This window comes from Balaenoptera musculus, chromosome 15 (assembly GCF_009873245.2).
Source record: "Balaenoptera musculus isolate JJ_BM4_2016_0621 chromosome 15, mBalMus1.pri.v3, whole genome shotgun sequence".
In the NCBI taxonomy this organism is placed as follows: Eukaryota; Metazoa; Chordata; class Mammalia; order Artiodactyla; family Balaenopteridae; genus Balaenoptera; species Balaenoptera musculus.
Window position 1 is genome coordinate 43,192,707 of NC_045799.1, and position 17,958 is coordinate 43,210,664.

Here is a 17,958-nt window from a genome sequence, read left to right on the forward strand (position 1 = left end):
TTCCCTGACCAAGGATCGAACCCGCACCCCCTGCATTGGAAGCATGGAGTCTTAACCACTGGACCGCCAGGGAAGTCCCCTTGAAGGATGTAAATATTTGATTGGGGCAAAGAAAGGAGAGAACATTTACAGAGAGAATTCAGTTCAACACAAAGTTATTGGACCCCTCCTGAGTGCCAGGCACTGAACGCTAAGCAATCAGGAGGAGTTCACAGTCTCCAAAGAAGGGAAGTGATCAGCCTGGCTGAAGAAAGGGATCTCGGCAGGGAATGGTTACAAATGAAATTTGGACAGGTAGGAAGGACAGTCCTGGCTATGAGGCTCAGGGGTGGGGAGAGCATTGTCACCAACATTTTAGAAAAGGAGGGGTAAAAGTTGTGTGTATGAGCTTATGGGTTTGTGTGCATGTGTGTAATGGGACAGATGAGTGTGTGTGGATATGGGGGTATGACTAGTGGAGTGAAAGTGTACGTGTCTGTGTGTAGAGGTGCATACACGTGAAGTGGGTTGCATATATATAGTGTATACATATATGTAGAAGGGGTGTAGATACGTGTGCATAGTGAGGTCTGTGTGTAGTGGGGGGTGTGTGAGTGGTGGGGAGTGAATACAGAGTGTTGTGTGGGTGAGTGTGCATGGGTGTGTGTCTGAGGTGTATGGGTGCAGTGGGCTGTGTTCATGTGTATATGTGAGTAGTGGGGTGTGTGTGCAGGGGGTTTTGTGTGTGTATGTAGTAGGCTGTGTGTAAGCATTGGTAACTGGGGTAGGAGTGTGTGTGAGTACTGTGTGTGCTAAGTACTGCAGTATATGTGTGTGAGTCGTACGTGCAGTGGAGTGCTTATCAGTGGGGTGTGTGAGTAGTGAGGTACGTGTAGTGGGAGGTGCTTGGTGGAATCATGTGAGTGCTGGGGTGTGTATGTTTTGGGGTTGTGTGAGGAGAGAGGTTGCAGGTGGGGGTGTGAGTAGTGAGTATGCGTTTGCCTAGTGGGGTATCTGTGTAGTGGGCTTGTGTGTAGTGGGGTGCGTAGGTGGTGTGGGGTATGACTAATGGGGTGTGTGTGTGTGTCGTGCTGTAGTGTTAACACTGTGTGTGTGGTGACCGAATAAGAACAACGTGAGAAAGAAATGGTTCCTTTACCGGGTTAAAACATTCCTGGGTGAGAGAGACAGACGCAGAGAGAGAAAGGCTGGGAATCTCCTTTAAGATGTGGACCAGGGATGCCAATTATTTCTTTGCCAGTCTTTGCCTCTGAACCCCCAAAGCTCCTTCTTACAGGGACTCCTGTCCTTGGCCTCTTCTCTGAACTTCTCTGGCTGGGGGGGGTCAGCAGCCACCAAGTGAGCCCAACTGTGCAGGTCAGATTCTTCTTACAATTTGGGACTGAGAGGGTCTAGTTTGGGGGTTCCACTCATGAATGCCCATGGGGGCCAGACCAGCCTGAGGAGGAGCCAAGGGGGTCGGGGCAAGGGCACAGAGGTAGTGTGGACTGTAGCAAACCCAGAAGGGGGTGACCCGCAGGAGGGCCCTGATCGTCAAGCCAAGCAAAACAGGTCTGAGGCGAAACCACGGGCCCCAGGACTGTGAACTCAGCACATTCCACTCTCTTGAGTGAACGCTTAAAAGAGCGAATCAAGCAAAACCACAGAAAAAGAGAAAGTGGGTCCATGGAGAGAGAAGAGAAGGAATTACGTATGTAAGGAGAAGGAGGGTGAGGGACCTGCAGGTGAGGAGAGGTGTCTGCACTGCATTGTGTCTCCCCAAATTTCATATGTTGAAGCCCTAACCCCTAATGTGACTATGTGGAGACAGGGTCTTTAAAGAGGTGATTCAGGGGACTTCCCTGGTGGTCCAGAGGCTAAGACTCTGCGCTCCCGATGCAGGGGGCCCGGGTTCGGTCTCTGGTCAGGGAACTGGATCCCACATGCTGCAACTAAAGATCCTGCCCACGGCAACAAAGATCCCACATGCTGCAACTAAGACCCGGCACAGCCACATAAATAAATATTAAAAATAAAACAGAGGTGATTCAGGTTAAATGAGGGCATAAGAGTGCACCCTTAATCCGATAGGACTGGTATCTTTATAAGAAGAGGCAGGGACATGCATGCCCTCAGAGGAAAGGCCACATGAGGACACAGGGAGAGGACAGCCATCTACAAGCCAAGGAGAGAGGCCTCAGGAGACACCAACCCTGCCAACACCTTGATCTTGTACTTCCAGCCTCCCATAATAGTGAGACAATAAATTCCTGTTATTTAAGTCACCCAGTCTGTGATATTTTGTTAACGGCAGCCTGGACAGATTAATACAGGAGGTAATAGCTGTTAGACTTGCAAGACTTGGTTATTGTATCATTCAGCCAGCGAACATGTGAGCAGTGCACACACACCAGGTGTGTGTGTGCGTGCAGTGGGGTGCCCTGGGCACTGAGTCCACAGCAGGGAAACAAAGGAGCCCAGCTCTGTTCTCGTGGAGCTCACAGGCTTGAAGCATGTGGGATACTTCATGGAAACTTTCAGTATATTCCCTCTGTTATGAAAGCCCCAATGCGTGAACAGGACTGCGGGCTCTCAGTGATTCCTGGCCAAGACAACAGCCCAGAGGCCCTGGACCACTTCTGGGTGTTCTGTCCAGTGGACCCTTGGGGCTTGGGGCTTTATTCCTCTGGGGTGCAATCTAAACTCTTCAGGAGCCAGAACTAACCCAGGGTTCTGGGCCCTGAAGAGCCTTGACTGTAGGCAATCATCCATGCCTTTAAAGGGAAACTTTATTCTAAATGAGAAAATTCCAGGAATAAAAGAAAAAAATCCCATAGCAAGAACATCTTAGATTCCCTCATTTCTCAATTACTTCCTTTACCTTTTTCTCTAGAAATTAAAGATCTTTAAAATTCAATTGAGTAAATTTAATGATTTTATTGGCTTTAAAGTGATTCATAAATCAGGCAGCATCCAATCCAGCAGATAGAAAGGGGCTCCAAAGGGCTGTACAAGGTAGGAGATTTTTATAGACCAAAGTGAGTGGGAACAAGGAAGTTACCCTGGGCATTTGCTGATTGGCTAAGTAGGGTTCCTTCCTTCTGTGGAGCAAAGGGCAGTCTTGGAGCAGCTCAGGTAACTTGTGCCGGGCAGGGAAGTGTGATTGGTGGACCCAGGCCTTCCTTTTCTGGGAGAGCTGAGCCTTAGTTAAGTTTTGGTTTGCTGATGTGGGGCTTAGCATGAGCGACTCCATCTTGGGCCTAATCTGGTTACTTTAACACCTTCAAACTGGAGTAATTTCTAAAACATGTTCTTCTGTCAACAGCATTTTGATTCAAGATGATAAGTGTATCTATACTTTGACTTAACTGTTGTTAAAAGATAAACTGAGGTATATTAAAAATTTTAAGTTTATTTGAGCAAAAATTGATTCAAATCAGGCATCACCAAACTGGAAGTGGTAGGAGCGCTCCACTGACAAGAGCTGGGGAAAGACTTTTATAGAGAAGATGTGGAAGCAAAGCAAGAAAATTATTTGATTGGCTATAGTGTTAAGTGGTTGCCTTATTTGGGAAAGCCTGGTTGGCTGTTTGTGATTGGTTGTCCTTAGGTGTTGATTTCTTGACCTTGAGGCATTTCAGGCTTAGGTTTTGGTTTGTTTACATAGGCTGCTAAGGCATTAGAGCCACCTCAGTTTATTTACTTTTATTTAATTTAAATTTAATTTACTTTTTAAAAATTATTTATTTATTTATTTTTGTTGCACTGGGTCTTAGTTGCAGCATGTGGGATCTTCACTGTGGCATGTGGGATCTTTAATTGTGGCATGTGGACTTCTTAGTTGCAGCATGTGGACTTCTTAGTTGTGGCATTTGGGATCTAGTTCCCTGAACAGGCATCAAACCCTGGCCCCCTGCACTGAGACTGCAGAGTCTTACTCACTGGACCACCAGGGAAGTCCCTTAATTTCCTTTAAGTAGGAGACATCAGTATGAACTCATATTCAGTTTAATAGGTAAATTGAGATAGATAGATAGGTAGATAGATAGGTAGATAGATATAGATAGATAATTTGTAATTATGTTAGTATGCATAGGTCATTATACACACATATATTACCTGAAGCTGTGCCCTGAGAGTGCCTAGAAGCAGTGACAGCTCCAATAGCAGTGAGCATACCCTCATCCAGATTTTGGTTTCTAAATACCATTTTTCAATGCAAAGAACCAGGGCTCCTTGGGGACATGGCTGATACTAGGGCTGGGGCAGGCAAAGTATAAACTGATTCTGGAACATCTTATGGTGCCAGAAGCTAAGGAAGTGCTCCAAAAGCAAAAGGATGGGGGCCTGTCTAAGGGACACAGAAGTTAATCTGAAAGAGCTCCCAATGGCCAAAGGTGGAAAAATTTGAGCAATGAAATAAATAACATAGCATTGGATTATAACCAAGAGTATAAAATAAATAACACATGAACCCATACTGATATAAGTAAATGATCAAATAAATAAATAAATAAATAACAGGTCTTCCTTATAAAGAATTCTAAATAAAATACGTAAATACTTCCCGCTCCAGGAGATAGAGTTTGATCCTCCCCTTCTTGAGTGTAGGATTGACTTAGTAACTTGCTTCCAAAGAACAGAGTATGGAAAGGAAAAATTGAAACTCTGCAGTGGAAAGATCTGGCAGACACTGATTGAACAAAATGATCAAGATAAACAATACCAATAATGTTCAGAGGATGTCAGGTACCCCTGATATGATGCTGTGGGAAGAGTACTTCACCTCTGTGTGTTCTTCCCAAAAGCCTATATTACCAGTATAATCATGAGAAAACAGCAGACACAACTAAATTGAGGGACATTCTATGAAATGCCTGAGCAGAGCTCCTCACAACTGTCCTGAAAAACAAGGAAAATGTGAGAAACTGAAGAAACTGACACATGATGACTAAATGCCATCTGAGATCCTGAATGGGAGCGTGGAAGAGAAAACATACACTAGTGGAAATGCTGCTGAAATCCAAATGAAGTCTGGAGTTTAGCTAACAGTCATGTCATTAGTAGTTAATTTCCTAATTCTCATCATTGTACCATGGTTATGTAAGATCTTAATATTAAGGGAAACTGTGTGAGAGGTATAAGGGAACTCTCTGTACCATCTCTGCAATTACCCTATAAATCTAAAATTATTCCAAAATAATAAGTTCTTATTAAAAGAAAAAGAAAGTGTAATTTACTGCAAGGGTTAGATATAATCAGACTGAGTTAGTCTGGGCATATGTGAGTTATCAAGGCTCATCAAAGGGTAATGAAGCAACAATATCCACAAATGAATATATTTTCCAAACGTGCTGAGGTCAGCGCTTAGCCATGACTCCCAGGGAATGTTCTAAGAACCTAAATATGGCAAATCTTTCCTTTACAAGGATAAATCCTTTAAAAGGATTAAAAGATAAAGTTCTCTGTTAAGTCATCTGATTGTTGTTGTTTTAAGTTGAACTGACTATGAAAAATCTATGTGAGTTAATGCTATAAAAACAAATGCAGTGTCTTGTGGCTGTTTGCCAAAGCATAGCCATTCAAGGGTTTGCTGGCCATTCTCAACTTCCTGCATGACATTGGAATTCATAGAAAACAACTTCATGATAGGTTATCTAAGAAAAATTAGGATATCTATATCACAGAGAAAAACTATGCTTTTCCACTCAACATTAATTGAGACAATTGCCAGAAACATAAAATCAACCTGAGAATCCAGTAAAATAATAAACCCTACCACTTACCAGGCTTTCTACTAATGTGTTGTGGGAGATGTAAAGACATAAAAATCACCGTGTCTGACTGTAGGAGTTTATAATTTAGCTGGGATTCGGAATTCCCTGGTGGTCCAGTGGTTAGGACTCTGTGCTTCCACTGCAAGGGACACGGGTTCGATCCTGGTCTGGGAACTAAGATCCCGCAAGCCGCATAGTGTGGCTAAAAATAAAATAAAAACCATATATATATATATATATATATGGTGGGACTCAAATAAGAAGGCCCTACCAGTGGAACTTCAGATAGTGACATAAATAGGACACCAGAACGACTGGCACAAAGCAGAATAGAACTATTACTCAATGGCTGGGACACACAGCCGGTGCTGGGGGTTTTTCTCTGAAGTGGCCAGGCTGGAGCACAACCTTGACCAATGAATAGACTCAAGCAGATAGAAAGGAGACTTGCCTGTCACAAACATGAAGGCAGTAGTGCCAAGGGCACTCTCAGGAGGCAGTCAGTACATGGCTTTGCTGGAGCCAGGGGTTCATGAGGCAAGAGATAGAAGTTGGAAAGGTGGGCTGGGATGTCTGAATGATCCTGGACAAGGGACATGAATCTGGATTCCCTATCTAGTAAATGTGGAGTCACCAAAGGCCTTGAGGAAAGGAACACATGGTTACGGGATGTTTGGGGGAAGACGAAAGTCATTTTGTCACAGCACATAGAGAGATGGGAGGAGAAACATTTGGGAGGTGGGGGCTTTGGGTGTAACCTGGTAAGGCATATCTTATGGCTTTTTTTAATATTAAAAAAAAATATTTATTTATTTATTTTTGGCTGCATCAGGTCTTAGTTGTGGCACGTGGGCTCTTCATTGCAGCGCACGGGCTTAGTCGCCCTGCGGCATGAGGGATCCCAGTTCTCTGACCAGGGATCAAACCCGCAGCCCCTGCGTTGGAAGGTGGATTCTTAACTACTGGACCACCAGGGAAGTCCCCAGGCATATCTTATGTTGTGAGTGGTCTTCAGAACTCTAGAGCCTGGCATCTCTCTTTCGCATCTCAAGGGGGCGGTGACACCCACACCCCATGTCTTGAATGTTCTTGCTCTTGCACCATTAGTCTCTCCAGACATCAAGTATGCTCTAGAGACAGACTAGGACAAGATTCACAAACAACCCAACAGAATTTTCCCAACTTCATTTACTGACCTACTGCCATCAGTTTTTCTTCTAAATCCAGGCCATGGGCAAGATAATATGCTTCTAAATGAAGGCACTGGATTCTACCCCTGAGCCTTATCTCTGGTTAAATTTAAACAATACTCAGTTTATAAAACAATTACAGTCAATGTTCCACTAGCAAGTCATGGTGAGAACAGAGCACCTAATTTCTCCCTAAAGTGTTGGGCAACACTGCAACTTCATCTTCCACCTAAGCAAGATACCTTGGAGGCATTTCTGATTTTTTTAAAAATGTATTTATTTATTTATTTGGCTGCATTGGGTCTTCGTTGCTGCACGCGGGCTTTTTCTAGTTGCGGCAAGCGAGGCTAATCTTCATTGCGGTGCACAGGCCTCTCATTGAGGTAGGTTCTCGCTGCATAGCACTGGTTCTAGGCACGCGGGCTTCAGCAGTTGTGGCACGCAGGCTCAATAGTTGTGGCTCGCAGGCTCTAGAGTGCAGGCTCAGTAGTTGTGGCACACAGGCTTAGTTGCTCTGCGTCATGTGGGATCTTCCTGGACCAGGGCTCGAACCCATGTCCCCTGCATTGGCAGGCGGATTCTTAACCACTGCGCCACCAGGGAAGTCCATTTCTAATTTTTTGAATAAGGTCTTCAGTTAATAGTAATGTACTGATGTTAAATTCCTGGTTCTGATAACTATACCATGATTATGTAAGATGTTAATAGTAGGGGAACCTGGGTGAGAAGTATATAGAAACTCTGTATACTACTTTTGCAAGTTTTCTATAAATTTAATGCTAATTCAAAATTTAAAAAAAGTTTTAAAGTAGGAGAGCCACATGGATGTGATGATGTATTGAATGAAGGGTAGAAGAAAGGTAGTCAAGAGTGACTCAAAATTTCTTTCCTGAGCAAATGAAATCAGAATCTCTGGCGGGTAGGACCTACGCACTGGCATTTAAATTTTTGATTAGCTCCTTTAAACTTAGTACATGCTTGTGCAGTGGTTTGTTTTTGGCCGCACTGCTCAGCTTGTGGGATCTTAGTTCCCCCCACCAGGGATCGAACCCGTGCCCCCTGCAGTGGAAGCACGGAGTCTTAACCACTGGACCACCAGGGAAGTCCCCGTGCAGTGGTTATTTTTTATCAATAGATTTCCATTTTACAGATGAGGAAACTGAAGCTACTAGAGGTTAAGTGACCACCCGGTCCACAGTCAAACAGCCAGTAAAATGGCACTATGATTTGCATCATCTGACCCCAAATTCTTTCTCCAACTGGTGAGTGAAAATCCAAGCAGAGAGTAAGGAACATTGGAGAAAAGACATTCTTCACTCTGGCAGCATGCACCCCTGGGAATTTAATACCATCAACTGGAATCAATCAGGGTCTTGGCAGCTTGACCACATCTGTGTGGTGTGGCCTGCCGCTGTGCCCCTCCCTGGCTGAGGAAGTTCACAGGCACAGCAGAAGGGCTCCAGCCTCACTCAGAGCAGCAGAGCATGGTGTGAGCACATCTTCACTAACCCCCTCTGGCTGCCGTTCACTCTGTGTGAAGTTTGCTACTTCCCCTTGGTCCCTTGCCCACAGTTTCCTACCCTTTTCCCCCAGCGTCTAGCTTTCTTCCTACCTCCTTCCCAAACCATTTTGCCCTATATCTTCACATCTTTTAAAGTGGAGTCCCTACAAAGTATATACACCTTCCCCATGCTAGATTACAGCTTATTTCATCATATTGATGTATTATTATGCTACTAAGTCTTCCCCTTCCACATCAGCGGTCGGAGGAAGGAGCAAAGAGTTGGAGGGGCATCACTAACAAGGTCAAAGAGGGACGGTGTCAGCATAGCCCACTCTATCACTTAGCATAGCAAACAACGCTTGCTGGATTCTAGGCACCGGCGGCAGGCAGAGAAAAAAGATGACTCTTGCCCACAGGAGCTCAGAAACTGCCAAAAGAGCAAACTGATGTAGAGATTATCAAAGTAAAGAGTGATACAAGTCTGGAAGTGAGCATGGGTGTCCTGGGAGGACAGAGGAAAGGGGCAAACACAGGTGGGGGAATTTCTGGGTTGAATGCTGAAAACTGGCCAAGAGGTTACCAGGGCGTCTGCAACGCCCAGGGTCTGCCTCATTCACAGAGAACCGGGAAGGCCCCGCTGCCTGAAGGCTGTGTGAGCTGGGCGGTAATGCTGGAAAGGTGACAGGGCCAGGTCTAGAAGAATAATTTCAGCAGGAGAACTTGCAGGGCTTTAGGCAGGAGAGGGACAACACAGGTGTAAGTGTTAGAAAGTACATCTGGCCACTGCACGGAGGTGGCACGCACAAAGTGCAGACAGTGGTCTTAAAAGCTTTAGCAATCCTCCTGCGGTGGTCCTGGGAGGGGACCCAAGGGACTGACACAGGGGGTGGTGTGGCTGGGATTTGAGAGAGAGGACACAGAAATCAATAGGACCCGGCAACCGAGTAAATATGAGGAGGTGATGGAATGGCTGTGACCTTCATCAACATGGGGAACCCATAAGAAGAAGCATGTTTAAGGCAAAGATAAATATTTCAGTTTGAGACCTGTTGACTGGTTGCGTTTAAACTGTGTGGGCACACAAGTAGACTATCCAGTTGGCAGTTGGATGTTTGGGGCTTTAAGAGAGAAAGAGAGAAAACCAGAGTGACAGACTGTAAAGACCCTGGAAGGTGTAACCAGCTGGTCCCCCAGAGTTGTCTCCTTCCCTCACTTCTTCTGGCCTTTTGACCTTCCCGCTGACCTTTGCTGGCCAACCTCCTGCACTCCTTAAGCTCCTCTCCTACTTTGCTTCTCCTTAGCATTTACAACTATCTAACGTTTTTGTACATTTCCCTTAAGTTTTTCAATTGTCTTCTAACGTGTAAACTCCACGAGGGGCAGGGATTGTTTTTGCCAACGCCCTCCCCCCATCGTCACTGCTCTATTCTCAGCCCCTAGGACAATGCCTGGCACTAGTAGGTGCTCAATAAATATTTATTGATTGAATACATGATGGTAAAACAATAACCGAAAGTTTTATGTCTTCCGGTTTCCTCAACTGCGATTTGGAGTGTTGCCTGGCTGGCCTCCTCGGCTTGTTTCCAAAAGAGGATGCTAGACCGAGACCTGTGAACAATGGTGCATCGCTCACAGAGATGACTAAGGTCAGCTCCTGGGTTCATTCCCCGAGGCTCTAAACTTTTCCGAGATGCCCCCAGGGCGGCGGGGCAGCCCCAGCCGGCTTTCGCATCCCTACCCATCACATTTCCGAAGAGGCCCCACCACTCCGGACCCGCCCACCAGGCCGCACCCACTCAGCACAGACCACGCCCCTCCGACGCACTTAAGATGGCCCCTCCTCTGTCGGCCCCACCCACTCCTGCCCCGCCCCTGGTTTTGTCCCTGCAACGGAGGGTACCCCTGTCGTCTTTGCCCCGCCCACTCTACCGCCTCTCCTCTTCGGCCCCGCCCCTGAGTTCGGCCCCGCGCCTGGTTCAGGCCCCGCCTCCTCTGGCCCCGCCCCTCGGCCCCGCCCCGGGCTCGGCACTCCGCGTCCCGCGCCTGCCGCAGCCTCGGCGCCTGCAGGCCAGGAGGAGCGTGGCGCGGGTGCCTCCAGACACAAAGAGCGGCTGCAGGACGCGAGTGGGAGAAGAGCGCCCGCGCGCGCCCTTGGCCTGTGCGCGCGCAGGCGGAACCGGAGACGCCCCCCCGCCCAGGTGAGCCGGCCGCGGGGCGTGATAGCGCATCAGGGGGCGCACAAGGGTGGGTTGGTGGGGACTAAGTGCCGGGGGGCCCGCGCCTCGCTCCGCCTCCGGGCCTGGGGGCCCCTCGGGAAGTCCGGCGGGACCCTGCTTCTCCTGAGACCCCGGAGCGCGGGGCGGGTCCGGTAGAGCCAGGCCCTCCGGCGGGCCGCGTCTAGTTTGGCGCTCCGGGACCTTGGCTCAGGTGGCCGGCGGGCGTTCGGCTGGGGTCGCGGGGCTGCCGGGCCCGTCCTCTGGGCGGCTGCTGGCGTCCAGTTACTGCACGGGATGAGCTCTGAATAAGATCTCCCCACTATGCCGAAGCTCTAGGACCTACCTGCTTCTTTTGGTGTATCAGGAGTTTGCACATGGAAAAATTGTTAGAAATAAGGACTCACGCTCTGGGGCGGAAAAGTCTGCTGCGAGTTTTGTCTGTCGTGAGTTGTTTGCAGAAGCGCAGCTTTCCTCCCGCCAGTGCGCTTAGTCGCAGAACCCATAAATCGTGCTGATTACTGGGAGCTCCGTGTAGGGAACTCCGTGTATTTGCACAGGATGGAAGTGAAGAAGGTCGCTGGGTTCCCTTCTGCAACTGGAGACTTAGGCCACGCTGTGGAACAGGGAGGGGTCGGGGGCAAGAACTGTGGAGCTGGAGCGCCGGGAGGGTCGAGTGACGCTCGCGCTCCCACCGCCAACACTGTCGATAGGACGGAGCGACTCTTGAGTGAGGGTGAGCTGCTCCTTAGAGGCAGCTGCTGTGATTTCCAGGTTTTCCACATCGGACTTAGGATACTTTTAAAAGCAGAAAATTAAAAAAAAAAAAAAAGATAGTTAAACCTGGTCGGTTAAACAGAAGGCTAAGTCTGCAGCCTCTCAGTTTTATGAACCGAGTGCAGGAGTAAGTGTATATTAAAAAAAGCTAAGGCGGTTAGGGAAGCGGCTACCACCGCGCTGTCCCTTTTCTGTTTGATTTACACATCATCCATAGTGGTTTAAGCTATTACAGATTGAACTGGTCTGTATGGCAAATAACAAATATATAGCTCCGGTTCAACAAAAAATAGAGGATAATCGTTTTTGCAGAATGGTAAAATAACAAATGGTAAAATAACAAGCCATCTTCAAAGAACCTGAACTTCAGATAACGTTACATCATCAAATTAGAAAGAGAACATTTTATGGGAAAGTTAGGGTTTTAACATTTTTTCAATTGAGGAGGTTATGTTTTTATTTTTATTTTTTGGCCGTGCCGCGGGGCTTGCCGGGATTTTAGTTCCCTGACCAGGGATCGAACACGTGCCCCCTGCAATGGAAGCGCAGAGTCCTAACCACTGGACCGCCAGGGAATTCCCTTCAACTGAGGAGTTTATATAAACTTTGATGGAAAGCTGTTTTTCTGTAGCTCATGGTTACCCCAGATATTGCGGTTTGCAGGGCTGCTCGGAGGTGGGTGAGCTGTGCCATTGCTGATGCCATGCTGTGAGTCCCTTAGCATTAGTGCGTCTTTGGTTCTGTGTCCTTAGTCCTTGTGAACATCTGGTGGTGGGAAATAGAGTAACAAAGGAGTCGCAAAGTTCTAACTGTAAGTATTCAGGGTGTTCAGATCCTGCCCTTTTATTATGAGTGGCTTTAGGTGCTGGTTACTGGATAGTTCGTCTCGTGTTTTTTTGGAAGATGACACACGTGGCGTTTGGGACTTGGGGCATGTGAGAGAGCCCTCTGACCACATTCTTTTCACCTTGGATACTTAGCTTTGGATCTTGCCACAAACAGGTGGTTGCTAAACATCTCTCTCCTTCGCTGACTCAAGACAGATCTAGAAGAAGGAGGCAAAACAGTGTCTGGCGTGGCCTTGAAATGGACATTTCAGTGGTGGAGTCAGGGGTGTGGTGTGGCTATTGACTGGAAAGAGTAGTGCCTTCCGGCCTGGAAGGGTGTTTCCAGTGCCGTGGCCACTTTGCTCTCCGATTCCGTGGTCATTCCCTACAAAGTTGAGTAGCAGTGGCTGTAACTGGACTTTCGATTTGGGCTTAGCTTAGTCCTTGGCTTCAAGTACGAATTAGGAATTCAGGCTCAAGGCCAGCAGTTTGGTTAATCACAAGCAGGAGGCCAAAACTTTGGGTCAGACCCTACCTGGAGCTATTTGGAGGGAGGTGACAGCAGAAGGCTTTCCTTCCCCCATCCTTGAGGTAACCTTGAGCCCCTGGTGAAACCTCTCTACCAAAGGATTCTGACTGTCGTCATCTTTTGGTTTGTGAACCATGGGACAAAGGAGTCCTTTGGAGCATTCGGTGTTTTTAACCTCTTGATGGAGGTTGGAGTTTGCATCTGCTGCTGGTGGTTGCACTTTTCTGTCTCTCTCGACCCTGGAATGTCCTTCCTTAGACTTCAAGGGATGATGCCTTCTCATTTCTCAAGACTGGTGCATAGTCTCAAATGAACCAAAGCCCTGAAGGTGCTGGCACATACCAGCTTTTGTGTGTTGACAGTTATTTTGTATTTCATGAGAGGAAACTGGCAAATCCTTGTGATGTGACACATGCTCTTATAACCCAGTTACCTTGTTTGGGGGTCTGCTTTGCTTAATAAGTTAAGATTTTGGTATGTTGGAGTTTCTCAAAATGGTCATCATTTACTGTGATTATTAAAGATCTGAAGGGAAATCAGTCTTCACAATCTCTAGGTTTTTAAGTTTCCAGTGAAGAATTTTACATTTGTAGGTATACATCAGTTATGTTTTTAGCTGCCTGTGATAGACAGCCTGACTCATTCTTGGCTTAAACAAATAGAGGTCCCAAAAGGAAAGTACAGGCTTCAGGATGGGTTGTTCCAGTGGCTGAAGCAGCCTCTGGGGCCAGGTTGCCCCTCTTCCTCACAGTGTCATGTTGGTGGTGGCTGTCTCACCCACATCAGGAGGGAGAGGGAGTTTGGCTTCCATGGCTCGCTTTAAGAATGAGGAGTGGGGACTTCCCTGGTGGTCCAATGGGTAAGACTCTGCGCTTCCAATGCAAGGGGCCCGGGTTCGATCCCTGGTCAGGGAACTAGATCCTGCATGTATGCTGCAACTAAGAGTCCACATGCCGCAATGAAGATCCCATATGCCACAACTAAAACCCGGTGCAGCCTAAATAAATAAATAAATAAATATTAAAAAAAAAAAAAAAGAATGAGGAATAAAACACCTGTTGGCCTCCGGGCCATTTGAACCGGTCACTGGCTGGGAGAGGACCCCCTCCCCCATCTGCATCAGGTCCCCCCACTTCCCTGCCGCTACTCCCTGGAAGCAGGGTGTGTGGGGACTGCGGGGGGCAGGCTTTGGGTGCCTGGTCACCGGAGGGCTTGTGTGGCTCGCCACACAGGTGGCATGTCCCCAGTACCTGAGCTTGTGCCCTGGCCAAGCTACTGTCAGAAATGGAGCCCCGGTCTCTTGATGAGCTGTGTTTAAATTTTGGCTGAGCACTCACTGTGTGCCAGGCTCTGTTCTCAGCGCTTTGGGTAAATTCCTTTGGGTGGTGCTCGCAGCAAGCAGTCGGCTGAGCTGGGGCGTGCTGTCATTCCCGTCTCGAAGACTGGACCTCGCTGCCTCAGTGACAACATCATTTCTTTACATTAGAAAGAAAATGAGGAGTTTTCAGTGTTGATACAAACCTGTGACTTACATGATCTGTCTAGACATGTGAAGTGCGGGGCAAGAGAGGAATTGTCCACCCAAATTCCCCCTGTGGGCGAGAGTGTGGATGGCTTAATAAATTGGGCTTTGCCTCCTGTGGGCCTCGTGGCTGTGTGTGCCCTCGGAAGTAACAACGACAACTAACAATAACAACAAAAGAGTCTGATGCTGGGATCGGGCTGAGCCTCTGCTAGCCCTTCCCGCGGAGGGCGGTGGACTGGTCCTGCCGGGGCAGATCCGTCAGAGCGCGGTTCACACCGGGCCGTGAGGTCGCTCTCGGGCTCACAGGATGGCATGAACATAAGAGCCAACATCAAGTAATGTAATGAAACATTCACTGACTTGGAGTTTAGTTTCAGGGCACAGGAATTTTGTAAATGGTTGTAAATTCTTTAAAACCCAGCAAGGCAGTCTGCTCAGTGGAGAGTTTGACAAGCAGGCTGTCACACCCCAGGGAGAGCTCACCGGATCTAGAGTATGTCCACCTGCCCTGCACTCGGGTGGTCCGAGGAGGGAGGTGCTGGCACTGTCCGTCCACATGGCCTCCTGGCTTCCGGCTGCTGTCATGGAAGTGGACAAAACCAGGCAAAAGTGGGCAGAATCATCAGTTCTGCAGCTGGGGAGGGACGACCGAGCCTTGGACAGACGAGACTCCTCCCCTCACCCTGGGGAATGTGTGACCCCGTGATAACAGGGAGGGCATTGCCTTCTGTCCCAGGGGGGAGATTCCTCTGTGCTGACTGCAGCCCCACTGGTTAGCTCCCTGGGCCCAGGTGACCGATTCTGTGGTCTGGCTCCAGAGAAGTCACCGCTCTCCGAGGATCTAGACGAAGAAAGTGACAGGGCGAGTTTGCCCCCTGACTGGGCCAGAAGCATGAATGCCCAATTTCTAAACCTCATAATCTACATTAATGGCCTGTTCTCGCTGCTGGTAGCACTCCTCAGAAAACCTCTTCAAACAGGATGTTTGCAGGGTCCTGCGTAATTCAGACTTAGCCAGCCCTGCTCTGTAGCAGAAGAGTAAAAAAATATCTGATAGTTCATGCAGCAATGTGGCTTTAAAATTAAGCAGTTCTTGATACATTTTAAATTCTTTTTGAATTTTCATCATTCCAAATTGTACACATAAAGTAAGACTTTGACTGCCTTGCTGTGGACGCCCCTTAACTAAGCAATCAACGTTAAGGTCCCAGTTAACCTCCTGATAAGAGGTACAGAGAAGGACACCACCTTGCCTGGGGTATTCCCGCCGTAACCTGAATCTCATCGTGCGGAGACCTGAGACAAACTACATTTGAGCCACACTCTATAAAGTAAGCGGCCTCTGTACTCTTCAAAATTTTCACGGTTTCAGGGTCGAGAAACACAAAGAAAGACTGAAGAACTATTCCAATTGAAAAAGTGCTAAAGGGATCTGACAACCGTATACAGTGCTGTTTTTTTTTTGGCTGTGCCGTGCGGCATGTGGGATCTTTGTTCCCCCTTCAGGGATTGAACCCACACCCACTGAATTGGAAGCACAGAGTCTTAACCACTGGGCTGCCAAGGAAGTCCTCTGTATACAGTGCTTCACCGTAGACTGGATTGGGGGGGGAGTGACTATAAAGGACATTATTGGGACAGTGGACAAAATGTGAGTGTAAAGGTAGATTGGCCAATAGTATGTTAGCAATGTCACATTTCCCGAGTTTGATCATCATGCTCTGACCATGTCCTTGAGTTTGTAAATACATATGGAAGTATTTAGGGATAAGAGGGCACAAAGTCTGAAACTCAATGGGGGAAGGGGAGAGAGGGTGGGAAAGAAAATGATCACGTGGACATGATAAATGGGGCAAAGTGAAAACAATTAATTGGTGAAGCTAGCTGGGTAAAGAGTATTGGAGAATTCTTTGTACTGTTCTTGCAACTTCTCTATACATTTGAAATGCTATCAGAATAAAAAGTTACAAAGACAAATGTCCACCCTGGATTCACTGCAATCTAAATACCTTCCACCAATAAAAGTTTGCAGTATTTCATCTTTTCTTTTGTTTTTTTTTTTAAGTCTTTATTGAATTTGTTACAATATTGCCTCTGTTTTATGTTTTGGTCCCCTGGCCGGGAGGCATGTGAGATCTTAACTCCCCAACCAGGGATTGAACCCGCACCGCCTGCGTTGGAAGGCGAAGTTTTAACCACTGCACCACCAGGGAAGTCCCATATTTCATCTTTTCTAAGATGCATTTTTTTTCATCTTATAACATCTCTGAATTTGGGGTGCATCTTATAATCAATGCTTTCTTAGAATTCATTGTGTCAGGTTTTGACATCAGTTTTTCTTTCTTAGTGATTTGTCTTAGAATCAGTGGCATCGTGGATTTGATGAAATATGGTATTCTCTCTGGCTTTGTCTGAGAAGTGGGAAAAAGAAGACACTGCTTCGAGTAGCTTCATGTGTAAAGTTTTTTCAGTCTCTCAGCTCGCGTCTTTGTTCCAGGCCAGATATCCGGCTGCATTTGCTCATTTCCACCTCCGTGCCTGCTAGATATTTCAAACTCAACACATTCCAGGCTGGATTTCTGTCTTCACCTCTACCACCCCAAACTGCTCTTCCTCTGGGTTCCCTATCTCAGGGAGTGTAAACCTGATTTTTAACCAGAGTTGGCTCCAGAATGGCCCCGTGGGAGGAGCACAGGGACCTGTCAGTGCTTATGGAGATGGGGTGGGTGTGTCCCAGTCTCGCCTGGAACAGAGGCTGCTTTATTTTTTTTCTTTTTTGGCTGTGTTGGGTCTTGCTGTGCATGGGCTTTCTCTAGTTGCAGTGAGCGGGGGCTAATCTTCGTTGTGGTGCCCGGGCTTCTCATTGCGGTGGCTTCTCCTGTTGCAGAGCACGGGCTCTAGGCACGCGGGCTTCAGTAGTTGTGGCACGTGGGCTCTAGAGCACAGGCCCAGTAGTTGTGGCACACGGGCTTCGTTGCTCCGTGGCATGTGGGATCTTTCTGGACCAGGGATTGAACCCACGTCCCCTGAATTGACAGGTGGATTCTTCACCACTGCCCCACCAGGGAAGTCCTAGACCGCCTATTTCTTGAAGTGTCTTTGGGCTCCAAACGTCTGTGCCTCATTTTCCCCATTTGTCAAATGAGGATATTTTTCCCAAGTCTGTCAGGATAATGTACAAGGCAAGTTAAGTTACCATAAAACTCTGAAATTCTGTGACTTAAAATATGAGAGCATTTTAGGAAGGCTTTAAATTAGAATCATTCAAGTGGCCAGTTCCCGCTAGGCGGACCCTGCTCTGAGCTCCTGCAAGTGTATGGCCGACCCTGCTGCTCCCTGAAGCCTAGCACTTCCTCCCAGGTTTCTTTCCGGTACGGTGCTCAGTTCATGGGTGAGTCGGGTGGGGTTGGTTGTACATCGGATGCTGGCAAGCTCCATCAGGAGCAGGTGCGTTTTATAGAACTGGCCGTGCCTGGCGCTTCTGGGCTCCTCTCCACGCCGGGGCCACTGTGAGTGTGGTTGGAACTTCTGTAGCACCACATTGTCTCACTAGTTCTTGAACCCCTGTGTGTCAGATGTGGGAATGGCTCCATCTGAGTCTTTGTAGCGAGCGCCATTTGACTTGGGAAACTTTGAA

General features: G+C 47.6%; 1 protein-coding gene across 1 annotated transcript in view; it reads left to right on the forward strand.

The window, feature by feature from the left end:
- Positions 1–10,495: 10,495 nt before the first annotated feature.
- Positions 10,496–17,958, forward strand: part of NINL (ninein like) — a 113,408-nt gene continuing 105,945 nt past the window's right edge. Inside the window, exon 1 of the mRNA XM_036826841.1 lies at positions 10,496–10,648. The gene's annotated coding sequence lies outside the window, so the exon portion shown is untranslated. The remainder of the gene's footprint in view (positions 10,649–17,958) is intronic.